Source organism: Gigantopelta aegis, chromosome 4 (genome assembly GCF_016097555.1).
Source record: "Gigantopelta aegis isolate Gae_Host chromosome 4, Gae_host_genome, whole genome shotgun sequence".
Taxonomy (NCBI): Eukaryota; Metazoa; Mollusca; class Gastropoda; order Neomphalida; family Peltospiridae; genus Gigantopelta; species Gigantopelta aegis.
The window spans coordinates 45,251,279-45,265,422 of NC_054702.1; the positions used below are offsets into that span (position 1 = coordinate 45,251,279).

The 14,144-nt window shown below is 39.5% G+C and overlaps 1 protein-coding gene across 4 annotated transcripts in view; it reads left to right on the forward strand.

The window, feature by feature from the left end:
- Positions 1-8,199: 8,199 nt before the first annotated feature.
- LOC121370606 (EH domain-binding protein 1-like) overlaps positions 8,200-14,144 on the forward strand; it is an 88,848-nt gene continuing 82,903 nt past the window's right edge. For all 4 annotated transcript variants that reach the window (XM_041495951.1, XM_041495952.1, XM_041495954.1 and 1 more), the window contains exon 1: positions 8,200-8,298. The gene's annotated coding sequence lies outside the window, so the exon portion shown is untranslated. The remainder of the gene's footprint in view (positions 8,299-14,144) is intronic.

Sequence of the window (14,144 nt, forward strand, 5' to 3'; positions counted from 1 at the left end):
TCAATCCAAACCCCTGAAAACCGGACACCTTTGAAACCGGACAAAATACCATTAAAATAAAGACCAGGTTCATCCAAAATATTTATTTAGTGTTGTTACATAATATTATGGGGTTTGTGTGTGGGAGCGGGTGGGTTGGACACAGAAAACTAATTTCCTAATTATCATCGCAAAAAGAGAAACAAGACATTTTAAATGTATCGTATATATCGAATTCGCTGTGGTGCCTTCTTTCAGAAAGAAAGAAAGAAAGAAATGTTTTATTTTACGACGCATTCAACACATTTTATTTACGGTTATATGGCATCAGACATATGGTCATGGACCACACAGATTTTGAGAGGAAACCCGCTGTCACCACTACATGGGCTACTCTTTCCGATTAGCAGCAAGGGATCTTTTATTTGCACTTCCACAGGCAGGATAGCACAAACCATGGCCTTTGTTGAACCAGTTATGGATCACTGGTCGGTGCAAGTGGTTGAGCCTTGCGGAGCACTCACTCAGGGTTTGGAGTCGGTATCTGGATTAAAAATCCCATGCCTCGACTGAGATCCGAACCCAGTACCTACCAGCCTGTAGACCGATGGCCTAACCACGACGCCACCGAGGCCGGTACCTTCTTTCAGTAGCCCAGTGGTAAAATGCTCGTCTGATGCGCCGTCGGTGGGCCCATTGGGTTATTCCTCGTTCCAGCCAGGGGATGTAGCCCAGTGGTAAAGCGCTCGCTTGGTGCGCGGTCGTTTTGCGATCGATCCCCGTCGGTGGGCCCATTTCTCGTTTCTACCAGTGCACCACAGCTGGTAAAAGTAAAGTTTGTTTTATTTAACGACGCCGCTAGAGCACATTGATTTTTTATCTTATCATCGGCTATTGGACGTCAAACATATGGTTATTCTGACACTGTTTTTAGAGGAAACCCGCTGTCGCCACATAGGCTACTCTTTTTACGACAGGCAGCAAGGGATCTTTTATTTGCGCTTCCCACAGGCAGGATAGCACAAACCATGGCCTTTGTTGAACCAGTTATGGATCACTGGTCGGTGCAAGTGGTTTACACCTACCCATTGAGCCTTGCGGAGCACTCACTCAGGGTTTGGAGTCGGTATCTCGATTAAAAATCCCATGCCTCGACTGGGATCCGAACCCAGTCCCTACCAGCCTGTAGACCGATGGCCTGCCACGACGCCACCGAGGCCGGTACACAGCTGGTATGTCAAAGGCAGTAGTATGTGCTATTCTATCTGTGGGATAGTGCATATAAAAGATCCCTTGCTACTAGTGGTAAACAAAATGTAGCGGATATCCTTAAAAAAAACCTGTACGTCAAAATTACAAAATGTTTGACATCCAGTAGCCGATGATTAATAAATCAATGTGTTCAAGTGGTGTTGTTAAAAAAAACCACATTTTTTTTTAACTTTCTTTCCAGTGTTAAATTAAAAGATTGCAATCATGTAACATTGAAACGAATGACACAATCGCTATCTTTATAACATTGTAAAACACAAGAATTGCAGCTTCAAAGTTGTCTGACTCACGATCGTGTTATTATATAAACACCTAAACAAAAACAAACGCCCCACCCACCCCGAAAATGACCAAGCCATTGACAGGTAAACTAAAGGGGGCAGAAGTGCGATTTTTTTAGGGAACAGACGGTCACATAATTTTTAAAAAGAACACCTACAATATAAAAAGTAGGTCTATATTAGCATGCATATATCTTGATAGTACATCTCCGATGTATTTTTGTGTTGGGGTGTCGTTAAACATTCATTCATTCATTCCCCCCATGTGGGTAATTTTTGGTATGCTTCCATCAGAGAACTGTTCAAGCAAGCCTGTCGTGGGCACAGCCTTTGACTTCGCCAGAGTTCTGTCAAAAGACAGGGAGGGGGAGCGGGCATTTCGAGCTAATTGATAGGTAACAAAAATACATATCATAGAAAATACAACAACAACAAACAAACAAACAAACATAGTTGTCATTAATTAATTTAGATGGGCAAGCCAAAAAGATTAAAAGTAGATTGTGCCATTTTGTTGTTGTTGTGGGGTGTCCAAATACAAAATAGAAGCTTGAAAAACCAATGGGGATGTGAAGCCAATTCTAAAAGTGTTATCCAACAAACCCCAATAATAGCAATCTAATTAAAATTAGCTCCACTATTACATGTGGATCTAACAGCAGCCCGTTGGAGCTCATGTCCAATTGACCTTTCATTCGACCAATCAAAACCTTACTTGCAAAATCATGCCAGTGATTTAAAAAGAATTTGAAAACATTCGGGATTATGCCGAGGGTATACGAAATGATTCGGGTGAATTACGAAGTATGCCGGAAACTAATTTCAATATAAAATTTTATATAAAATTCGTTTCAAGACGAAACATTCCCAGTCTGGAGCTCCACGCGGTAAGACGTGTTTGTTTCGCTGGTGCACACTGCACGTGCTTTCATGTGCTCGACTTGGGGATCCTTCATTTTGTTGTTTTTGTCAGCGAAATGGAAGTTTTCTACTGGGATGTATGCGGCCATTGGAACTGATAGAACGCTGGAACGCTTCTCGTTTCGACAGTCTACACCACCAGGTAGGATTCTTTTTTAGCGAGATTCCTCGCCTCCACGTCATTTCTCCGTCTAACTATGTTGACTTGTTTTTTTGTGACTCGTATGACGGCCATTCTGCAGAACGCCACGGTTGTTCGCGTTTAGTCTCTACATGTCCGAGCCTGTCCTAGCAGCACTGGAAGATTGACCGCCCCACTCTAAGAAGAAATAGGAAGCGGGGTCGGCCCCTACTACTCTTTTTCTAGACTTTATTTGCTTTATAGTGATACCATCTCGTATCCTCCGGAGTCGGGCCCGTCCGCACCACTATACCAACCCATGACGACTGGACTATACCCTAGTCTGATACTCTCTCTCGTTCAGACGGATCCGGCTTCTCAAGATCTGTATTTCAGCACAGCACTACACCTTCAACATCTATCGACTGTCAATCTAGGGGTTTTCTTGACGGGATGCAACCCATCTCGTCCCTATAAGCTGTGCACCCAAACGGCCTTAACGAGGCCACTCACGTGGACATATCGATCGGACTTTAAACTTTCAGATCTGCGTTCAAAAGATTATGTCGAAATTACTCTCTTTTTTTTAATTATTATTAAATAGTCCGATCCTCTCTTCTTTTTCTTATTTAATTTTGGACCGTCCTTCTAAAATGCTCCAAATTATATAAATATTATTCGGCCGAGTAGTCAATTATTTTTTTTTTCTTTTTTTTTTAAATTTATTCTATTAACTTTTTTTTTACTAATTGCTATTTTCAAAATTCTGCCCATTTTCAACTCTAACCCCCCCCCCCCCCCCCCCCCTCTCCATCCCGAGTCAGGTCACCGATCTTATCGGAGGTCGGACTCGGGATGGGCGTGTTCGAAACCCTAGTGGTATATGGGCACGTTAAACAGTTATCATCATCATCAAGACGAACAAATAAACCGTGATGGTATAGCCATAAAATCTGTTTATACTAGTATACAATCCACAGTTTATTACTGCACTTTTCCCCCTGTTTTTTTTTTAATGTTGAAATAGACCAATAGTCTCGCCCGGTATTTTTAGAATTTGTATGCTCCCGAATAACGCTATAAACGGCGAAGTGTAATTGGTCGATATTTGAATTGTTATTTATAGATGAAATGTCACCTGGACATGGGAGTCCACACAATGCTGTTAGATCTACCAGGGTAGACCCAGTAGAGCTAATTTTAATCAGATTGGGGAATTGTTGATGATGATAACTAGTTTAACGTGCCCATATACCAGTAGGGTTTCGAACACGCCCATCCCGAGTCCGACCTCCGATATGTCAGAATTTTGAAAATAGCAATTAGTAAAAAAGTTAATAGAATAAATAAAAAAAATAAAAAGATTACAAGCCAAACATAAAAAGAATTGACTGCTCGGCCGAATATTTACATAATTTGTAGCATTTTAGAAGGACAGTCCAAAATTAAATAAGAGAAAGAAGAGTGGATCGGACTAATTACTAATATTTTTAAAAAAGAAGTAATTTCGACATAAAATTTTGAACGCAGATCTAAAAGTTTAAAGTCCGATCGATATGTCCACGCGAGTGGCCTCGTTAAGGCCGTTTGGGTGCACAGCTTAAAGGGACGAGATGGGTTGCATCCCGTCAAAAAAACCCCCAAGATTGACAGTCGATAGACGTTGAAGGTTTAGTGCTGTGCTGAAATACAGATCTTGAGAAGCCGGATCCGTCTGAACGAGAGAGTATCAGACTAGGGTATAGTCCAGTCGTCATGGGTTGGTATAGTGGTGCGGACGGGCCCGATTCCGGAGGATATGAGAAAGAAATGTTTTATTTAACGACGCACTCAACACATTTTATTTACGGTTATATGGCGTCAGACATATGGTTAAGGACCACACAGATTTTGAGAGGAAACCCGCTGTCGCCACTATATGGGCTACTCTTCCGATTAGCAGCAAGGGATCTTTTATTTGCGCTTCCCACAGGCAGGATAGCACAAACCATGGCCTTTGTTGAACCAGTTATGGATCACTGGTCGGTACAAGTGGTTTACACCTACCCATTGAGCCTTGCGGAGTACTCACTCGGAGTTTGGAGTCGGTATCTGGATTAAAAATCCCATGCCTCGACTGGGATCCGAACCCAGTACCTACCAGCCTGTAGACCGATGGCCTGCCACGACGCCACCGAGGTCGGTCCGGAGGATATGAGATGGTATCACTATAAAGCAAGGTAAAGTCTAGAAAAAGAGTAGTAGGGGCCGACCCCGCTTCCTATTTCTTCTTAGAGTGGGGCGGTCAATCTTCCAGTGCTGCTAGGACAGGCTCGGACATGTAGAGACTAAACGCGAAAAACCGTGGCGTTCTGCAGAATGGCCGCCATACGAGTCACGAAAAAAAAAACAGTCGACAGTCAGACGGAGAAATGACGTGGAGGCGAGGAATCTCGCTAAAAAAGAATCCATCCTGGTGGTGCAGGCTGTCGAAACGAGAAGCGTTCCAGCGTTCAATCAGTTCCAATGGCCGCATACATCCCAGTAGAAAACTTCATTTCGCTGACAAAAACAACGAAATGAAGGACCCCCAAGTCGAGCACACGAAAGCACGTGCAGTGTGCACAAACGAAACAAACACGTTTTACCGCGTGGAGCTCCAGACTGAGAATGTGGGGAATTGTGTAGGTTGGATCTAGAATGTGGAGAGCGAAGGTTTCAGGGTGGGGTCGGGTCCAATTTCCCCGGAAGATACATTAAATTTTTTTATATATATATATATATATATGTTGTGTGTATGTCTGTCTGTCTGTGTGTGTGTGTGTGTGTTTTCGACCCCAATAATCGAAGTAATATTGATATGATCCCTCAAAAACATACCCTCCCCCTTCACCGTTTCTACTTTTACAGTTTTTAGCTTTGTTTCAGGAATCAACAGAAGGTGTCTTTTGTATGCTGTTTACGAGACAAGATAGCACATACCGTGGCCTTTAATATAATATTTTAAGTCGTGAAGCACTGGTTTGAATAGCCCGAATATTTTGACGGTAGGAGGACTAGGTTGATATTTGGGCTACCAACTCGGGCTATGGTTTGACAATTCAGGATCCAAGTAGAGGAATCGATCTTATGGCCACACATACCTCCTATACCCCACAGAAAAAGGAGAGCGTAGGACAGAAAGAAAGAAAGAAATGTTTTATTTAACGACGCACTCAACACATTTTATTTACGGTTATATGGCGTCAGACATATGGTTAAGGACCACAGATTTTGAGAGGAAACCCGCTGTCGCCACATAGGCTACTCTTTTACGACAGGCAACAAGGGATCTTTTATTTGCGCTTCCCACAGGCAGGATAGCACAAACCATGGCCTTTGTTGAACCAGTTATGGATCATTGGTCGGTGCAAGTGGTTTACATCTACCCACTGAACCTGGTGGAGCACTCACTCAGGGTTTGGAGTCGGTATCTGGATTAAAAACCCCATGCCTCGACTGGGATCTGAACCCAGTACCTACCAGCCTGTAGACCGATGGCTAACCACGACGCCACCAAGGCCGGTTAGAAAGGGAGGAAATGTTTTAATGAACGACGCACTCAACACAGTTTATTGACGGATATATGGCGTCAGACATATGGTTAAGGACCACACAGATATTGAGAGAGCAAACCCGCTGTCGCCACTTTATGGGCTACTCTTTTCAATTAGCATCAAGGGATCTTTTATATGCATCATTCCACAGACAGGATAGTACATACCACGGCCTTGAAAAATAGTCCCATGGGTCCACCGACGGGGATCGATCCAAAACCGACCGCGCATCAAGCGAATGCTTTACCACTGGGCTACGTTTCGCCCCTGGGCCCCGTTCCACGAAGCGATCTTAGTGCTACGATCACCTTAAGTACATAAGGTAGCTATGCACTTAAGGTGATCTTAGGGTTAAGATCGCTTCGTGGAACGGGCCCTGGAATATAGGAATAAAAATATGAGGTTACTGGCACAGCTGGGATTTTTATTTGGCATCCGAACAAACTCCCACCCTAGTACCACAGAATCAGGATTAGATTAAATGAAAGTTTTATAGTAATGGTGAATGCACTTTATTTAAGTGAAAAACAACAACACAAAAAGGTTTTTTTTTACGTCGTGTGTGTGTGTGTGTGTGTGTGTGTGTGTGTGTGTGTGTGTGTGTGTGTGTGTGTGTGTGTGTGTGTGTCTGTGTGTGGTCCTTGTCCCTCTGGATCCGCGCCTTTAGATAGAAAAATAGGCCCCGTAGGCTCTATGGTAAGAGATAAAGTTTGTTTAGTTTAACTACACCAATAGAGCTCATTGGTTTATTAATCATCGGCTGCTGGATGTCAAACTTTTTGTAATTTAGAGAGGAAACTCAAGCGGCACATTTTTCCATTAGTAGTAAGGGATCTTTTATATGCACCATCCCACAGACAGAATAGCACATAGCACGGCCTTTGATATAACAATCATGGTGCACTGGCTAGAACGAGAAATAGCCCAAAGCCCACCGACGGGGATCGATCCTAAACCGACCGCGCATCAAGCGAGCGCTGTACCACTGATCTACGTCCCGTCATATCTCCTACCATATATTATATATATGATATATAGTATATGGCAGGAGATATGCAGGCCCCCAAAAAGCCCAATATTAACTCCACCATGCGTTAATTTCTGGAAGGATTTTGAAGCAAACGTTTATGCTTCGACCAGAGTGCTTGGCGATGTTAAAGTTTGTGCAGAATTAAATATACCATGCAATATCATTAGTATATCTTTATATAAAAAAAATTCAAATTTTTTAAAACAAGCGAAATATTGGCAGCAATAATAAAATAAAGCAGTGCATTTAAGATCAAAGTAGTACCGGCCTCGGTGGCGTCGTGGCAGGCCATCGGTCTACAGGCTGGTAGGTACTGGGTTCGGATCCCAGTCGAGGCATGGGATTTTTAATTCAGATACCGACTCCAAACCCTGAGTGAGTGCTCCGCAAGGCTCAATGGGTAGGTGTAAACCACTTGCACCGACCAGTGATCCATAACTGGTTCAACAAAGGCCATAGTTTGTGCTATCCTGCCTGTGGGAAGCGCAAATAAAAGATCCCTTGCTGTCTGTCGTAAAAGAGTAGCCTATGTAGCGACAGCGGGTTTCCTCTAAAAAAATCTGTGTGGTCCTTAACCATGTGTCTGACGCCATGTAACCGTAAATAAAATGTGTTGAATGCATCGTTAAATAAAACACTTCTTTCTTTTTTTTAAGATCAAAGTAATGAAAGCGCCTATCTTTCACATTGTTATTAATGTGTCAATGTATGTGGTGGAAGAATTTATATCAAAAGCCGTAGTATGTGCTATAGTGTCTGTCGGATGGCGCATATAAAAGATCCCTTGCTGCATTATGGCAAATGTAGTGGCTTTCCTCTGATGACTACGTGTCAGAATTACCAAACGTTTGACATCCAATAGCCGATGATTAATTAATCAATGTGCTTCAGTGGTGTCATTACACAATATACAAAAACAAACGTCTGAAGTTTTTACCGACACAAAACACCTGAAATGACTGAGTTCATTATAAAAACACAGGACGCCAGTTGTGTCACGTGACTATGCCAGTACAAAATGGCTACCAGATCGTCGAGACGTAATGTGTCATTAGAAAACAATGACTAATTAACCATGTGAGTGGATTTGCTGGATTATAAATATAAGCCCGATCAATAGTAAGTAAAATTCTAATCCATTTGTGAGTGAATGACACTAGTTGTAGTCTCAGTGTTTTTATTTCGACCCAGTCTTTCAAGGACTTGGAAGGAGCACGATTCCATCCGATTCGGATTGATCAGTCATTTATAATTTCACTTTCACAGTTTGGTGTGAATGTAACGTGCTGTTAATTTTGTACCTGGGTGAGCTTATAGGATATGCATATATGTACCATACTCCATTACATTATGGAGAATGCAACCCCAACAATTAAATGTCCACGGCAGAAAATATGCCTTGTGGGGGGGGGATGAATATAGTTCACAATAAAAAAAGAGTGACTCAGACTCAGAGAATTAAAACCCCCCACAGCAATTACCATGGCAGTGCTGATTCTTGGATTGCCATGGTCAATTGCGTGGTCGAACCTTTAAGTGACATATCGGTCCCTAGGTCTGAAACACTGGCATATTTTTCACTGCTTGAGCCTCTACTCTAGAGTAGTTTTTGACAATTAAATTTAAAAGCAGACATTACTTACATTTGGTTTAAACAATATTTTAATTTGCAGATCAAATTTGGGATTGGCCAACAGGCAAGTGCCTATATTAAGGGGTCTCCCTACATTTAACAAATATACATGCTATACATCAAGATGGCTAGAACAATATTACAATAAAGATAACACGGATAGTTTGGGAGGGGTGGGGGATAGAAGAAAGGAAGGTGTAGAAGAAACAAAGAATAAATAGCAAACAGAATGGTTAAATGGTAAATTGATCTCGAAATGCTTACTATTAATAAGAAAATTCTGAACAGATTTAAATATAGAGATATTATCTTGGACACTTAAATTAGAATCTCAAAATAGTAAAGTATGACACTTGAGATTATAATAGTTCAGTAAATGGGTATTGCGAGCAGCAGCATATATTGGACAAAAACATAAAAAAATTTCAGCACCTTCAAGTGGATGCCCACAAATACAAGAAGGGGTATCTGTCACAAATTACTTACATTTTAATGGGTTAAATTATACTTTTTTGTATATCCGAAATGTTTCTGGTCATCCTGGTGTTTCTAATACCTCGAAATACATTTTTCATATTTTTAAAAATACATGTACCTCTGAGAAGTAATGGTTATGCAGATGAGCTCTATAGTCCTTTCCACCGAGAACACTTTTTTTCTTTTTTCATATAGAATTTACTGCAAGTTATTTATTTCTGAGCCATAAATGTGTTAAATTACACACAAAAATAGTACTATTTTTAATTTTTAAAACACTTACTTTTTTTTCTAAGATAAAACCAAACTGCAATTATGTACAAAAAATATTTTTGTAGGATGACGGGACAGACTATAAATATATATATATATATATATATATATATATATATACATGTGTATATTTATATAGGCATCTGAAAATTGTGAGAGCGATAGTATCATTTGCGGGTCGTTCGCGTAAATATAGATTTGTGTCACCCATTTTTCATTTGCGCATTGAATTTAGGAAAAATTTGTTTTGTTTAACTACACCACTGGAGCACCCAACAATATTGAATATCTATATATTGTCAGGGTATGTACATGTAATGTATTATGGCATGGTATGGGTTTTGCAGTGTTTTCTTTAAATAACAATTGTGCATCATCAAAGAAAAGCAAAGATGTCATATGCAGAAGTTTTTGTTGATGAATATACCGTATGTTCAAATTTACACAATTAATTTTACTTACCTTCTGCACAAGACATTGTCATCAGCCAGTGGTGAAATAAACACAAGACAATTAGACCACCCCTATATGCATGTCAATCAATTAGACCACCCCTATATGTATGTCAATCAATTTCTATGGACGTCCAAATAAGTCATCAGTCCTTATTTTACATGCAGTATAGCACAAATGTCTGAGTGTATAAATAAAACTGTCATTAAAAGGACTTTGATAAATATTGGTCACTTTTATTTTATTACTGGGGACACAGTTTAGAAAATAATTCCTTGTGAAAATGTCAAATGAAAGCTCAATCGCAAATTATTTTAGCCGAGAATTGTTTTGCATATTCAGCAAGTGACATTAAATAGAGATATTTGTCATTAATTACATGTAATCTTCTAAGTTGATGATTAGATTGAGTGTTCATTCAGGGTTTAAATCATTAGATAATGTGAGATGATTTGGCTAATTAGAGAGATCTATAGCCCTCCACATGTGCCTGTAATGGTGAATCAGCAGTGATGGAGTTGGGCTGGAGAGAAAGAGGGATCCAGTTCTTACATTAGAAGAGTTAAAGTTTGTTTTGTTTGACAACACCACTAGAGCACATTGATTAATTAATCATCGGCTATTGGATGTCACATTTGGTAATTATGACTTGACATTTGTAGTCATTAGAGGAAACCCGATATATTGTTCCATTAGTAGCAAAGGATCTTTTATATGCACTTTCCCACACATGAAAACACATACCATAACCTTTGACCAGTTGTGATGCACTGGTTGGAATGAAAAAAAAACCCAGTCTGTTGAATAGATCCACCAAGGTGGTTTGATACCTACGCTTAGAACATGGCTTGTGTATTTATTAGCTTACTTTTACCCACCCCTTTGAAATAAAACAAATAAGCTAAGTGTTTATTTTTTTCCCCACACACAGCATACTAGTTTCAAAAACCTGTCCCCAATCAGGGATGAAAATTAAAATCAAAGGACAGATGATCAATGACGCAGGGTGATCAGAAAAAAAGCAACCCCCACCCCCCAAAAACCAACAACAACAAAAGAAAACAAACACATGCAGTTCCAAAGTAGATATTTTAAGATATATATATATATATATACTACATACATGTGTGAACCACAGGTATCCCCAAACAATAACACTGAGGCTGCATTGGTTGTTACATGTATATAACTAGTAATGTAATATTATACTATACTTGTAGTCAATAATTATGGTAATTAGTTTTGATGATCATCGTCAGCTATTAAATCTGTCCAAGTTGGCCAGATCTAGTGGCCTGTAATTGTACACAGTTGTATAATTGCCACTTAAACTGTCCTGTCATTGTGAGTACTATACTGATGACCTGGACAATGTTTGTGAAAATCCTGTTTGCACAGTAAGGGAATTAAGTCCAGGCTGAAGCCAGCAACACTGTAATATTTCAGTCTGTGAGGGTGTGACCCTTACATCTCACTCTGAGTTCACACTGCTAGATTGGTACAAGATAACTCGGAGCACATGTCTGAGTTGGAAGTCTGATATTTATTATCAAATACATTCATATACATTTAGGAGGTGGTGATTGGGATGGACGTGTGTGGACCATCAGTTGATATAAGCAGGTAAATAAGAGTTTTGGTTTTGGATGGTCAGGAACAAGGTAAAAAAAAATGTGGGGCAGTGGTGCTTGCTCAAAAAAGATCAATCGTCCTTAGTAGACACATTTTCCTGTTTCCCATTCCATCTGGTTCTCCCTCACTGGGATATCAAAAGTATGATATGTGCTGTCCTGTATGGAAGACTATATACATGTGTACATGTATACCATCCACTTATAAAATTTAAACTACATACATGTATGTGTCTGTGTGGTCTAATGTCACAATTAAAACACTACATGTGTGTGTATTTACATGTTTTAGCCTAGTTGTCACTTGCCACAATTAACATTTATATACAGTGAAAACTGTCTAAACCTGACCCTGAATCCTGGCAAAACCGGCCAAGTTACATGATCCAGAATATTCTAAATTCTAAAATGTGACCCTCTAAATACTGGATCCTGTCTAAATCGGATAAATATTGGATCCTCTATGTGATCCAGTTTAGACAGGTTTCACACTATATACTATTTACATGTTTTAGCCTATGGGGTGAAATGTCACAATTAAAATACTATTTACATGTTTTAGCCTATGGGGTGAAATGTCACAATTAACATACTATTTACATGTTTTAAATCATCTGTCCATTTCTGACCGGCCTTGGTGGCGTAGTGGTTAGGTCATCGGTCAACAGGCTGGTAGGTACTGGGTTCGGATCCCAGTTGAGGCATGGGATTTTTAATCCAGATACCGAATTCAAACCCTGAGTGAGTGCACCGCAAGGCTCAGTGGGTAGGTGTAAATCACTTGCACCGACCAGTGATACATAACTGGTTCAACAAAGGCCATGGTTTGTGCTATCCTGTCTGTGGGAAGCACAAATAAAAGATCCCTTGCTGCTAATCAGAAAGAGTAGCCCATGAAGTGGCGACAGCAGGTTTCCTCTCAAAATCTGTGTGGTCCTTAACCATATGTCTGACGCCATATAACTGTAAATAAAAATGTGTTGAGTGTGTCGTTAAATAAAACATTTCTTTCTTTATTTCTGTCCATTTCTCTGCTTTATATTTCTTTCTTATTCTTTCATTTTTCAGTGATTATAAATAATCAATATAAAACAACAGAACTATGTGTAACAAAAAGTAGAAAAACATTCTGCAAATTGACTACTAAAATAGTTATATAATTTATATTACAGCAAATCAAAATGTTTCAAGTATAATTTTAGTGAAATCTAAATCTACTAATATTTTTTGGTATGCTGTAAATTTTAAAATGTATGATTTAATTAAAAACATTCCATTGGTAGTTGTTTTAAAATTTTTTATCAACTAATTGATGTACAGTATACACATGTATTTTTAACATACATGTACTAAACCATCACAACTTTTCTATAAAATTGCTTCACTGTACTACTAAATGATTGTATATAGTTTGACCAGCCTCGTTGGCACAGTGGTTAAGCCATCGGACTACAGGCTGGTAGGTACAGGGTTCACAGCCCGGTATATACCCAGAGTGAGTTCTTAAGGGCTCATTGGGTAGGTGTAAGGCCACTTACTACACCTTCTTCTCTCTCACTAACCATCTAACTCATTAATTGGATTTAAGCACAAATATTATTTGAAATGAATGAATTATATATAATTTGTAACTGACATATATCAACATATTCAGCAATTCTTATTTCGACATACATATAGATATACACATTTTCTTTAATATATGCACAGTCAGAGTTACACAGTTAAACCATACATACACAGCCATGAGTGTTAATGTTTTGCAATGAAGGCTGAAATAATCACAACATTGTAAGTGTTTATACTGTTCAGCATCTGGGTCAGTCTATAATACATAGATGTAACTGGAATGCATTGGAGATGTATATAGAAAAGAAGCATCCCTGCCGATTTGATGCTGTGCAGGCTATTGGATTACTGGTCTGGGAACTGGGATAGACACAGCTGTCAGGTGGAGGCCAATTAACATCACAGAAGGTGTCTTCCAGATTTCTGTCTCACAGAGTTGTGTCTGTTCTGGAGATGTATTTTTTGTTGTATCACTCTTACAAACAAGTTATCATTCTGTGCGTTGGAATGCTGGATGTAGCCTGGCTGGGAGTATCAAGCACATGTTGAATAACATTGTTGATGGTATGCAGATGATTTGTTTACATCATTGTTTAATTAATGGCTATTACATGTATATATACAATGGACTCTGTTCAAACCAGCATGTGTGTAATCCTGATTTGGTTGTGTAAAGCGACACAATCTCAAAGTGCCGACCAGTGACAATATATAGCTTAAAGACAGTATAGTTTAATCTCGTACTCTGTGTATACAGGCACCTTATCCATTGAATCCGGCTTAAATGAAGAAGTTTGTTTTGTTTAATGACACCACTAGAGCACATTGATTAATTAATCATCGGCTATTGGATGTCAAACATTTGGTAATTCTGACACATGATCATCAGAGGAAACCTGCTACATTTTTCCTAATACAGCAAGGGATTT